Below are 14,591 nucleotides of genomic sequence, written 5' to 3'. Positions count from 1 at the left end.
TCAAATAGAATGATTACCAACTACCAACCAAGTGGTAGCTTAACAAAGGTAACCAATCAGAGAGTAAAAGGAACTATTACCTACTATCAGCCGAGTGATAGCTTAAGAAAGGTAATAAGCTCAAACAGAATGATTACCAACCATCAACCAAGTGGTAGCTTAACAAAGGTAACCAATCAGAGGGTAAAAGGAACTATTACCTACTATTAGCCGAATGCTAGATTAACAAAAGGTAATAAGCTCAAACAGAATGATTACCAACTACCAGTCAAGTAACAACTTCACAAGGGTAACCATTCAAAGGGGGACCAAAGTTCAGACCAGGAATGAACTGGAGAGAAACGGTCAAAGATGACTCAATCCAATGAGGGCAAAATTGAGAGCAAAATTTTCCACGAGGATCAGACTTGGTGGGGAATTAGAAAGGATAAACTCTTTCTACTTAAGGTCGACACTCTATTGGAGAGAGGACCCCACACTCTGCGGGGAGAAAAGTTCCAGAGAGTGGTGAGGAATTATCGCAAGAATACAAAAATGCACAAATAAACATCATGATGTTATGCACATGTGTATGATTATGCTGACAAAACAAACACAAAGGTGTGAGACTGATAACACAGTATAAAATGATACTCGGCTAATCTCAATCAAGATGGAGATGCTGGCAGTGATTCGTTAGGGTTTCTACCACTCTTGCAATTTGATGTTAGGGATACTGTTGTAAAAGAAAATACGGCTTGGGGAAGGCACTGAATTCCACTCTTCAAGATCTTACCGTCCTTGGGATTGCCATTAACATTCCTCTTTTGTATTCACAAGTCGAGGGAAATACATATCCTTTTTTGTAAATTTTCAAAAAAAATATGATTATTTTAAAAAAAAATTGTTTTAAAAATGATCATAAAAAATAAATAAATTTCATAAACTGAAACAAAATAAGAATAGCAAACAAGTGGGAAAAAGGCTCAAATTTGATTGATAGAATGGTAGTCCGCAAAAGGAGTGACTCCATGGATCATTACAAAGTTGGAAAATGGTAAATACATGGAAAGGGCTACATTGAAATACAATAACCACTATTCTCCCTAACAACTTTAAATTCCACTATGCTCTATGTAAGACCCCAATTTTGACCATAAGATCCCTCATGCTATCTCATCATATGCATTGGCCTTGAGATCACACTTTGGCATCCTCCTTACCCCTCATTCTTTGGGTTTGCATTGGGAAAGATCACCAAGCACATTTTTGATTGTATCATACTTTGTCTTTCATTATTTACTAACCAAAATACCAAAAATATGTCAATGTATGGTTTGTTGCTTTTGTAGGTAGTGTATGTGCTCATCCATGCTCCATCAAGCTCATATATAGGGTTTAAGACCCTTAATGCAAGGATATCAATCAAGAAATGGTTCAAATTGGCTTTAGACATCATATATGGATCCCCATGGTCTTCACATATCATTTTGATCAAGAATTTATCAAGAGTTTGAAGATTGTTTGCCTTGGAAACCCTAATTCATCTAGGTATCTTGTATGACTTCCTCAACAAGTTTCTTCATCAATTGATCAAATATATCAAGGGATATTTCATATTACATAATCTTATGCATATATTATTCTCCATGAGACCCAAATATCAAGAGAATGACAAGCTAGCAAGATGGTTCATGGTGGTTGACTAGAGAAAGTCAATTAGTCAAAACTAGGGTTCCCTAGACCTTATCTCCTACAATTTTTGTCATATGAAAATAATTCCAAGATAAAATTTACTCAAAATGACATTTAAAACAACTTTCACGTTGAAGTCAAGAGCTATTTTTGCTTGGAAAGGCATTTTTTATGGTGAAAGATTATAGGTCATTTTGTTTCACCTTGCCCAAGCTTTGCTAGAGCAATCCAAACCCTCCATTCCATAGAATTCTTGAAGGTTTCATTTAAAATCGAGCTTGAACTTCATCTACTGTTTGGAAGTTCAAACTCCAAGAATTCATTACATTCTTCACCTCAATTGGTGTCTGCAAGCAAGAGGAAGAGAAAGCAAGCAAATCCAGATCAAGATCAAGTGAATTCGAAGCAACTCGAAGGTGATTTTTCAGAAACTTCATCTCTTCGATTCTCCCTTAATTATTCATTATTCTTTGTGATTTTTGGTTGGCTGAAATCCTACCAATGTAGGCAACAAGATTGAGTTGCTTTGAGGTCAAATCGAAGCAACTCAGTTCATGATCCTCAAAATTCAAATCCCTGTATCTTTTTATATACATGGAATTAGAGAAAATTATGGCCAAATTCATGATCCTGAGCATTTTATCTTTGAAATAGTGTCCTTATTTATCATTTCCATTGAAATGAAGTTGGACCAGTCCGGTGAAGGTCACCGGAGAAGATGACTGGAGCCCTAGCTCTGGTGGTGTGTTGTCACGCTTCCTGGCCATCTAATAAAGTTGAAATTTTATAATCTGGACCGTTTCATTTAATTACCACGCGTACATCTGTTTGGCCAAGGTCCACCATGGAGCACTCGCGTGTGGCCATCAGATCTGCCACCTCAATTAATGAGGGAGATCTGATGGCCCTTGTTTTTTTTTGTATTTTCTGATTTTTCATTTAATATCTTTATTTTGTTTAATTCATAATAATTTCACTTTTAATCCAAAAATTATTGGACTTTCACTAAAAATCTTTAAATATTTTCCTCTTTCATTTTCTGAATTAAAATAATTTTTTGGATTAATTTTGATATTTTTCATGAATTAATTATTTTTGTGCATAATTTTAATTACTTAAAAATACTTCTGACTTTTCAAAAATCATGAAGTTTTTTGTCTAAGGTCCTTGGTCGCGACTTTATGAGTCTATCGGGGTACTAACTGCAAGCGGACAGTCTAATCGCGTAGTTTTAAAAGATATCGATCCCACAGGGACTTAATGAATCGATCTACCGTTTTTTCTAGGGTTACTGCGTAAAGCTAAGGCGGATGATACTTTAATGATTAGGGGGAAAAATCAAACTAAATTTGGATCTAGATAAAATATCAAATAATATGGATATCAGTATGTAGTTCGTCGTATTTGGGGAATCAAATCTTTGTTGGTCTTTTTCTTAATTTTAAAATAAGTCTTTTCAGTAGACACTATTAAGTAAAAGTCTTTTCCTCAAACTCTCGCTCTGTTGAATTAGACTATGACTTTATATTTTAACGTACGCTCTCACTATTTCGTTAAGTCTAAAATCACTTTTGAAAATAATAGAATCTATAGAAACTCCTTTTGAGAAAATACTAACCGTTTAAACGCCCTCGTCTCAAACTCTCGCTCTGTTGACTTAGATTATATGATTAAACTTAAATGCTTAACTCTCGTCCTCACATTTAACTTTTAAAAATAACTTTTGAAAATAATTAGAATTTAATTAACCTTAAAAATTGCTTTCTCCCTGATTTAAAGTTAATGTTCAATTTACACTGTCCAGTTAAAAACTCAAACCGTCGTTCTATTGATTTTAACTTCTTTATGTCTTTTACTCTCGTACAAAAACCTTGGTATTAACTTTGTAAATTGAGACCAGAAAAAGAGTGACTATATTCTGAAATAAATTTAAACCAACTCAACTTTGATTCCTTTATTCCGTTTACTTTACATACCGATATCTAAATTAATTAGCCAGACATGATGAACATGCATAAACAATAATCATGCATAAATACGGCCATATCAAACAAACAACATATATAAACAACGGAACAAAGCATATGTAAATTAAAACGATAAATCAATTAATTAATGAACCTGGAAAAATACTAGAAATCTGGATTTTATCTCCTACGCTTCGATGCTCGAACACTCCACCACAAGTCGGTTGGATTTGTTCTTCACAGTTCTCGATAAGATAGGAAAGTAAAAACAAGGAAATAAATAACTATGATCTAACGTAAGGTTAGATCCAGTAAAATTACACAATAGTTTCCGGTGTAGAAACTATCGTGAGAAAATAAATTGTATGCTTCAGAAATTAAACTAAAAGAAAAGAAGAAATAAATTGCTTGAAAAATTAGAATGCTGGAGAAATTGTACGGAGAAGAGAGAGCTTCCATTGGCTTTTGTGAGGTTTATTTATATTAACCTCCCAAGGTAACCGTCTCCTAGAATGTGTCTTCAGTATTGTTCAAAGCGTCTCCGAGTGCATGAGAGAATTTAGGGGAAACCGTCCACTCAGTTACGCACGTAAAGCCCAAAATATAGGAGTGAATGTGTGACGTCCGTCACACTATGTGTGACGGTCGTAACACTAGGTCTTAGGACCTGGCGATCGACACGTGCTTGTTGCGGTCGTGACAGCAATTTATTTTGTTCCAAACGTGGGCTGGGCTTTGGTGCTTCAGCTTGCTGCTTTTCCTAGAAAATCTTCTTTTTGCACCCCTTTTCTTTCTTTTTCACATGTGCTTTAAATAATGATTCCTGAAATAAATAACAAGAAAATGCCGAGTAATATCGAATAATATAAAATAAATTGAATCAAATAACGATATAATTTAATTAAATCAAGTCTAAAAATGTGATATAGTTTCATGTTATCAAACTCCCCCACACTTAGACTTTTGCTTGTCCTCAAGCAAGAAACAATGTAGAAATCGATTTTTAGGTTGCAAGTAAATCTCGTTAGAAATAACCTGTGTTTAATCTTAACATCAAAAACTACCGTAACAACACCAAATAACCCCACCTTATGCAAACCAGTTCGAGTCATGCTATTATAGCTCAACCTAGTTCTTTTACTCTTATTTCACCCGTTTTCATTCGAGCGAAATCACATTAAGCTCTTTATCTTTTCGCGCACATAGTGGAGTAACCGGTTAGCGATTCTGATCCCTTTTTAGTTAGAAGTTCTGGTACATAAGTTGGATAACTTCTTTATTTAGTCTATTGCAAATTGCGGGGGATCAGACCGTAGTCCGCCCTACCAAGTTCAGCACCAGAAACCGCTGAACCAACTCACAATGGATCGTTCATACTATGTTTTTGTAGGGTCCGCAACCTTTGGATTAAATGATCGAGTAAGGATCACCTAACTTAATTAGTGCATTTCCTGATTTTTAATATGTTGTTTTGGGAATCATTCACTTGTATTCATCGGCTCTCCACGTAGTTTTCTATTAAGAGTCGACTTCTCGTATAAACTACTCGGGGTTACTATAAAACTTAAAGTTCAAGGAATTGGTATAATAGGTACTTAAACTGATCTAACATGCTGAGGTTTTTAGAGTGTTGGGGCGGTAATAATTTTGTCTTAATTTCACTCAAGTTTTATAAAATAAGCAACCTTTATACTTATTGAGTGTGTTGAATTTTGTTATGGCTCAAGAAAATTGAGGGGAATAGATAATAAAAAATTTCACACTAGGGACTTGACTTAAGAATAAAATTTTTATTATTGAAAGGGAAATAACATACTTGAAAGGGAAATAAACATACTAATAGGAAATCTTAACATGAATGAAACAAAGTTATCCCCCCTAAACTTAAATGAAACATTGTCCCCAATGTTTCAAAAAAGCGAAAAAAAGGAAAAGATGGTACGGAAACTAAATTCTGCCTGCGTCCTCTTGTTCTCGGACCTGGTGATCGTTCACGTACTGCCAAGTCATCAAACCTGTTAAGCAAGTCAGTGAACCTCTGGTCGGTTATTGCATTCCTCTCTTGTTGTTGTTGCATCTGGCGCATCAGTTGCATTACTTCGTTATTCTGCGCATGCATGGCATCAAGCCGTTGGCCTTGATGTTCAATAGCATCCATGATGTCATCATTTGTTGCAGGCTTTCTTCTTCGACGACGTCGGGAGTATGGACCAGCTACATTATCGGAAGGATTATGTGGGACAGAATGTTGTTCAGGATCTTGATCACCTTGCTCCATTTCATCAAACTCGCCTGGGGGCGGGTTTGCTCGTGTAGGCATGGTAGGTTCGGGAGCATTCAAATCGTATATGCATCTGTTGGGGTTAGTAACATCGGTGAGTGCAATGTTGGGCAAAATGACGCTTGGGATTTCTTGGTTATTCACCATAAGATAATAATTCCCGCCTACCCTATTTTTGATTAAGCGGCAGGAGCGACAGTAGCCGATATCCATAAACAGGGGTGGCAAAGATTGCAAATTCTGAAGTCGGTCCCCTAAATTTAAACCGAGTGAAATGGTGGTTATTAAGCCTCCAATCATAAAAGGTTGATTGCCTCGAGCACAAAGGGTACGAATATGGTGAAGTAAGAAAGAGGCGGCGTTGACCCTTGTATTTCCTGAAAAGATGTAGTGTAGGAAGAATAATTCTTTCGCGTTAACTTTGCTGTTGTTGGCTCTTCCAAAGATGGTGTTTTGCAAAATACGGATAAAATACCGGATAGTGGGGTTGTGTATGTGTGAAGCAAGTAATGCATCCCAATTGGTGGTTACCACACCGGATATTTTTCCAAAAAGTTCGAAAGCGATCGTGTTCCACTCTGAGTTTGGAGGGATTCTTGGGTGGACGTCGTCTCCTTCAGGAAAACGTAGCATGGCACTCAACTGTTCTTGAGATAGTGCGTACTCAGTGTTGAACATACGGAATTTTGCGACACCGGTTAACTACTCGTCCTCACCGGTTGGAGTGGTGTATGAATAAGAGCTTAAAAACTCCAAGGTTAGTGATGGGTATGTTGGTGATTTTGTGTGCACAAAAAGGTTAAGTCGGATAGCCTAAGCAGCCATTGCACTCCTTGATGTAATCCCAATTCTTGTAAGCAATTGAAATCTGGGTATCTGGTAGATGTAACACCGCGTTGCTGGAAACGAACAAACTGCTCCCGTTGATAGTTACTATCTTCAGTTCGGAAAATAATATTTCCAAATTGCATTTCTTGATGTTGGTTTTCCGCCATTTTGATTGGTAGGTAGAAAAAAAAAGGAGAAAGGAGAAGGGGATAAATTTTTTTTGTATAGAATGGTTTTTGGAATGATGTGGTGTAGGAAGAAAAATGTGGTGAAAGTATTTAAAGAAAGAGTTTTGAAATTGGAAGGAGAAGTTGGTGAGAAAAAAAAATTAATGGGGATAAAGAGGTGAATTGAATGGGGGTAACGGTCATGACATGGTTACGAGGCAGCAGTGTGTCACGTTCGTGACAGCATTGTGTCACGTTCGTGACAGCATAACGGTCAAAAACATTTATGAGAAAGCAAGTTGTCACGTTCATGACAGCATGCGTGACGGGCGTCATGGGGGTGTTGCGACCGTGACAGCATGCGTTACCCTCGTCACACCTCTGATCATGCAACGGTCAAAACGTTCGTCACGATGCAGGGTGGCAGCATGCATTGGTTAAAATTTTGACAAGTTTTGTTTTTTTATTATTATTATTTATATATATATATATATATATATATATATATATATATATATATATATATATATATATATATATTATTTTAAATTTCAATTGCCATGACCATAAATATCAATGCTACTTTTACTTTATAAATTGTGTCATGGATGCTACTTTACTACACCATATAATATATATTTTTTCTCTAATAAGCAAAAATACAGGTGGTAGTATATAATATTAGGAGTAGTGTATACTTGTACGTGATCAGAAATTTAGCATGTAAGTAGTAGCATACAATATATATCAGCATTGGTAATTTTAGACAGTGCATAAATCAAAATGAAATTTAATTTAACCAATAATGCCAGTAGCTTCATAAAAATAAACATAATGTAATAATTGACTGAAGATAAAATAAAACATGCAAAAAAAAAATCCTAAGATTAAAAATATTGTCAAACGAAACTATAAATTTCCTAAGACTAAAACTAGTTAACTGCAATTCTTCTAGCCACTTGTAGAATCTCTCGCCGGAGGGGCAAAGGAATTGACACGGTGTAGCAACTCGTGAAATTGATTTGTCATTCTACTCATGTGTTGCATAAATTCATGTCCCATCGTAGTTAACTCTTATCTAATGGCATCTTGTTCTGACATCAAAGCTTGAATAGCGGTATTCTAATCAGTTCCGGGCATATGATGTCTAAAATCAGGTACTGCCGATTCTGCGGACGGGATAGGATGAGGTGGAGAGGAAACATCATGGTAACCAGTTGGTGTTTGCGGATCATACTCAGCATTAGGAATCTGGTTGTCAAGAATCTCATAATCTTGGATGGTTTCAACAGATCTAACAGGAGAAGGCATTCCGTCCAGGTTGTAGAGCCAATTATTTCGGTTATGGAAACTAGTCATCGGGCTAGGCATGGTGAATAGGTAAAAAGCTTGGTTGTTAATTAATAGCTCAAACTCTTCAGGTCCAAGGTTTCCTATAAACATAGTGTTGAAAAGGAAATTTATATTCATAGGCTGAATACCGCAAAAGAGTTCAAATCAAGCATGGGTTGGCGTAATCCAATAGCATTAGCAATCATAGTTATCAATCCCCCTATTTGAATCGGTGCACGGTCATCTTGAATAAGGAGGTCAAAACTCGCCAACATACAAGTGGCACCATTCACTGGACGATTCTGGGAAGCACAAAATATTATGAAAAGTTCATCACATGATACTGTGGTAATGTTTGAACTTTTCCCAAAAAGAGTGTGTGCTAGGATCTTGTGGAAATAACGAAAAGTTGGGTTATGTATGTTTCCAGAAAGAAACTCATGTTCCTCAGGTTCGTCATTTCCCGTCAAACTTCCCCAAAAATGCTCAAGCTCTCGATATTCAAAGAGGTCCTCTTGGTTCATGGTGAATGTGTCAAAAGAAGTAGGGAACCCTAAGAGGTTAGTAAATTCCCTAATGTTATACTGATACTCCATATTGAACATCCTGAATTGAATGAAACCTCGGTTTATTCCTTTTCCATGGTTCGGTAAATAAATTAGGGAGCTAAGGAATTCTAGAGTTAGCCTCCGGTAAGTAACAAATTGTCTCCGAATAGGAGTGGTTTCCCACCCTATTTGATTCAGCAGATATAGGACACTATCTCTTAGCCCAAGTACGGTCATTGCACAATCATCAGCATAAAAATTTGGGTGCATCTCTCTCTCAGCATGTTCTTCAAATTTTTGTCTCTGAGCTCTCCCTCGGAAATTAATACCCATATGATCAATATGTGCCATCAGGTCAGTGTTAACTAAAGAAAAGAAAAACAAGAATTTTAGTCAGGATTTGGCCAGATGTCGAAAGAAGAAAAGAAGAAAAATTTAATAAAATAAAGAAAATGAAGAATGAAAACTGAATAAAATCAAAAGAATAATCAAAGAAAAATAAAAATTTGTGGGTTGTCTCCCACGAAGCGCTTTGTTTAATGTCGCAAGCTCGACAGAAAACTATTAAATGTTAACCTATTAATTTTGGAGACAATACGTCTAAGTGCAGGACTTGCGAGTCTTCATTGTTTTCAGCATAATGATAATGTTTTAGACGCTGCCCGTTTATGATAAATGATTCAATAGATTTTCCTTTAATTTCTACAGCCCCACTAGAAAAGACATTAGTGACTTTGAAAGGGCCAGACCACCTAGAGCGTAGTTTTCCTGGGAATAACTTAAGTCTAGAGTTAAACAATAGGACTACATCGCCTTGTTTGAAAGTTTTCCTTGATATACGTTTATCATGCCATTTTTTCGTTCTTTCCTTGTAGATTTTAGCATTTTCGTATGCATATTGTCTAAGTTCCTCTAATTCGTTTATATCTAGAATTCGATTTTCACCGGCGGCCTTATAGTTTAAATTTAAATTTTTAATAGCCCAATAGGCCTTATGTTCTGACTCCACTGGGAGGTGACACGATTTACCATAAATAAGCTTAAATGGGGTTGTTCCTATGGGAGTTTTGTAAGCGGTTCGATATGCCCATAAAGCTTCGGGTAATTTTGATGACTAGTCTTTCCTCGATGTAGCGACAGTTTTTTCCAATATCTGTTTAATTTCTCTATTAGACACTTCCACTTGTCCACTAGTTTGAGGATGGTAAGGTGTTGCTACTCGATGTTTTACACCATACTTAAACAATAATTTTTCGAGTATTTTAGATATGAAATGAGATCCACCGTCACTGATGACTATTCTTGGGACACCAAATCTTGGAAAGATTATATTCTTAAAGAGTTTAATTACTACTCGTGTGTCATTTGTTGGAGAAGCTATAGCCTCAATCCATTTTGATACGTAGTCAACCGCTACGAGTATGTACTTGTTACCAAAAGAAGGTGGAAAAGGTCCCATGAAATCTATTCCACACACATCGAAAATTTCTACTTCCAAAATGCCTTTTTGTGGCATTTCGTCACGTCTAGATATGTTTCCTGTGCGTTGACACCTATTGCATTTCTTGACAGCGGTGTGTACATCCTTTCATATGTTTGGCCAATAAAGACCGACTTGTAGGATTTTAGAGCAGGTTTTGGATGTACTTGCATGTCCACCATAAGGAGCGGAATGACAATGTTGGATTATACTTTCTACCTCTTCTTTAGGTATACAGCGACGGAAAATACCATCGGAGCCTCTTTTGAAATGTAAAGGGTCGTCCCAGTAATAATGTTTTATGTCATGGAAGAATCGTTTCTTTTGTTGGTAGGATAAATCAAGTGGAACCACTCCGGCGGCTAAATAATTGACAAAGTCAGCGTACCATGGTGTAACGCATACAGCCAAGGTGGTCTCCACCTGTTTGTCAGCTCTATTTTCTTCCAAATTAGCTATAAGTTTATCGTACGAGAAATCATCGTTGATCGATGTTCTTTCTGGTTCCAGGTTTTCGAGTCTAGAGAGGTGATCTGCTACTACGTTTTCAGTTCCTTTTTTATCTTTGATTTCCAAATCAAATTCTTGTAGCAACAAGATCCACCTTAGGAGTCTAGGTTTAGCGTCCTTTTTTGTTAAGAGGTACTTAATGGCAGCGTGATCAGTGTAAACGATTATTTTAGCTCCGACCAAGTAGGAACGAAATTTATCTAGTGCAAATACTACTGCTAAAAGTTCTTTCTCGGTCGTGGCGTAATTCATTTGCGCTTCATCTAGAGTTCTACTCGCATAATATATGACGTGAAGTTTTTTATCCTTTCGTTGTCCTAGAACAGCGCCTACAGCGTAGTCACTTGCGTCACACATTATTTCGAAAGGTTTATTCCAATCTGGGGTCTGCATTATGGGCGTGGAGATCAATGCTTGTTTAAGTGTTTGAAATGCTTCTAAACATTTATTGTCGAAGATGAATTCAACGTCTTTCATTAATAATTCGGTTAAAGGTTTAGTTATTTTAGAGAAATCTTTAATGAATCATCGGTAAAAACCGGCATGTCCTAAGAAGCTTCGTATTTCCCTCACAGTTTTCGGAGGTTGAAGGTTTTCGATTACTTCTATTTTGGCTTTGTCTACTTCAATTCCTCTATTTGATATGATGTGTCCTAAAACAATTCCTTCTTGTACCATAAAGTGACATTTTTCCCAATTAAGTACTAGGTTTACTTTTACACATCGTTCTAGAACCCTTTCTAGGTTTTCAAGACATTCTTCGAAACTTTACCCGCATACGGAAAAGTCATCCATAAAGACTTCCATGATGTTTTCGATAAAATCGGCGAATATTGCCATCATGCACCTTTGGAAAGTTGCAGGAGCATTGCACAAGCCAAACGGCATTCGTCGATAAGCGAAGGTACCAAAAGGACATGTGAACGTTGTCTTTTCTTGGTCATCAGGATGGATCGGTATTTGAAAGAAACCTGAGTAACCGTCCAGATAGCAGAAATGAGAATGCTTGGCTAGTCGTTCTAACATCTGGTATATGAATGGTAAAGGAAAATGATCTTTTCGGGTTGCTTTGTTTAGCTTTCTATAATCAATGCACATTCTCCATCCCGATTCAATTCGTTTGGTTATAGTTTCTCCTTTTTCATTTTCGATCACTATTATACCTCCTTTCTTTGGTACTACGTGTACAGGACTAACCCATTTGCTATCGGATATAGGATATATGATACCTGCCTCTAATAACTTAGTTACTTCCTTCTTCACTACCTCACTCATGATCGGGTTTAGCCTCCTCTGATGTTCCCTAGAAGTCTTACAGTCTTCTTCTAGCATGATGCGGTGCATACAAATAGAAGGACTTATCCCTTTAAGATCGGTGATGTTGTATCCTAATGCGGTTGGATATTTTCTTAAGATATGTAGGAGTTTTTCGGTTTCAAGTTTTCCTAAGTCTGCATTGACTATTACTGGTCGTTCAAGTTCTAAGTCTAGGAATTCATATCTCAGATTTTTGGGAAGTGTTTTCAGGTCGAGGGTTGGTTTCTTAAGGAATTGCGTAGGATCTGATGTTATCGCTAAACATTGGTTCAGTCTGTCTTCTATACGATAGTCGGACACATCGTCATTTTCGATTTTGTTTCTTTTATACATTCATCGATGATATCCATGAAGTAATATGTGTCTTCTATCGCAGGTGCTTTCAAAAATTGGGAAAGAATAAACTCAATTTTCTCTTCTCCTACTTCGAAAGTGAGTCGTCCTCGTTTTACGTCAATGATAGCACCGGCAGTTGCTAAGAAGGGTCTTCCCAATATAATGGGGGTAACTTCATCTTCTCTTATGTCCATAATTATAAAATCGGTGGGAATGTAGAATTGACCTATGCACACGGGAACGTTTTCAAGAATTCCTACGGGATATTTAACGGAACGATCTGCTAATTGCACAGACATTTTAGTTGGTCTTAATTCTCCCATTTCAAGTTTCTTGCATATGGACAAGGGCATAACACTGATACCGGCTCCTAAATCGCATAAAGCTTTGTCTATGACAAATTTTCCTATCTGACAGGGTATAGAAAAACTACCAGGATCTTTAAGTTTAGGAGGCATATTTTGGATTATTGCGCTACACTCAGCAGCGAGTGTAACGGTTTCGTTATCTTCAAGTTTTTTTTATTAGATAAAATTTCTTTTAAGAACTTAGCATATGAGGTCATTTGTGTAATAGCTTCTGTAAAAGGAATTGTGATGTTTAATTGTTTCAGTAGGTCAACAAATTTTTTAAATTGGCCCGTGTTTTTGGTTTTAATTAGCCTTTGAGGATAAGGGATAGGTGGTTTGTAAGGTGGTGGAGGTACATAAGGTTCTTTTTTTTCTACGGTTTCCTCATTACACTCTTCCTTTTCCGTAGGTTTACCTTCTTCCTCAGTTGACTTTTTAGAGTTTTGGTTCTCAATCCTTGGGTCAGATGGTCCTTCTACCTCTGTACCAGTTCGTAATATAATTGCATGAGCGTGGCCTTTCAGATTAGGTTGTGGCTGTCCAGGAAATGTACCAGTTAGGGCAGCAGTAGACGCTTGTTGTTGAGCTACTTGCGAGATTTGTGTTTCAAGCATTTTGTTATGGGTAGCCAGGGCATCTACTTTACTTGCTAGTTGTTTAATCTGTTTGCTAGTGTGTACATTCTGGTTTAAGAATTCTTTATTGGTTTGCTGTTGAGAAGCTATGAAGTTCTCCATCATGATTTCCAAGTTGGATTTCCTAGGAACGTTATTGTTAGGTGTAGATAGGGTCGGCTTTTGATATCCAGGTGGTACAGCTGGAGCTTGACTGGGAGCTTGACCTGGTGCGTATGAAGCGTTGTTACTTTTATACGAGAAATTAGGATGGTTCTTCCAGTTTGAGTTATAGGTATTCGAATAAGGATTTCCTTGAGCATAGTTCACCTGTTCTGTTTGAATTCCGTTAGGAGTTGACAATCTGTAGGAGTGTGACCTTGAATTCCACAGACCTCGCAATTTTGAGTTACGGCAACCACGGTGGCTGGAGGTGATACATTTAAACTTTCAATTTTCTGGGCAAGAGCATCCACTTTTGCATTAACATGATCAAGGATACTTATCTCGTACATGCCACCTTTTGTTTGAGGTTTTTCTACCACTGTTCGGTCGCTTCCCCATTGATAATGATTTTGGGCCATGCTCTCGATAAGTTGATAAGCGTCGGTGTAAGGTTTATCCATAAGTGCACCACCGGCGGAGGCGTCTATTGTTAACCTTGTGTTGTACAAGAGACCATTGTAGAAGGTGTGAATTACTAACCAGTCCTCTAAACCATGGTGTGGGCAAAGTCTCATCATGTCCTTGTATCTTTCCCATGCTTCGAAAAGAGATTCGTTATCTTTTTGCTTAAATCCATTTATCTGGGCTCTCAACATAGCTGTTTTGCTTGGAGGAAAATATCGGGCAAGAAAGACTTTCTTCAACTCACTCCATGTGGTGACTGAGTTGGAAGGAAGAGACTGAAGCCATCTTCTAGCGTTATCTCTTAACGAGAAAGGAAAGAGACGAAGTCGAATTGCCTCTGAAGTGACACCATTAGCTTTAACAGTGTCAGCGTATTAGACAAATACGGATAAATGAAGGTTTGGATCCTCGGTAGGATTTCCAGAAAATTGATTCTGTTGCACTGCCTGCAACAGCGAAGGTTTAAGTTTGAAGTTGTTCGCTTCGATTGCGGGTGGAGCAATACTCGAATGCGGCTCATCCTGTGATGGAGCAGCGTAATCTCGAAGAGCACGAGC

At 37.3% G+C, this 14,591-nt stretch overlaps 1 non-coding gene across 1 annotated transcript; it reads left to right on the top strand.

Moving 5' to 3' along the window:
* The first annotated feature begins 14,118 nt into the window (after positions 1-14,118).
* LOC127117096 (small nucleolar RNA R71) lies at positions 14,119-14,225 on the top strand. Its single transcript, XR_007801856.1, has one exon. It is a non-coding gene; the product is annotated as a small nucleolar RNA R71 (small nucleolar RNA).
* The last annotated feature ends 366 nt before the right edge of the window (positions 14,226-14,591 follow it).

Source organism: Lathyrus oleraceus, chromosome 1, assembly GCF_024323335.1.
Source record: "Lathyrus oleraceus cultivar Zhongwan6 chromosome 1, CAAS_Psat_ZW6_1.0, whole genome shotgun sequence".
Taxonomy (NCBI): Eukaryota; Viridiplantae; Streptophyta; class Magnoliopsida; order Fabales; family Fabaceae; genus Lathyrus; species Lathyrus oleraceus.
Note: the sequence above shows the minus strand (reverse complement) of the source record. Positions and strands in the feature narration are given on the sequence as shown.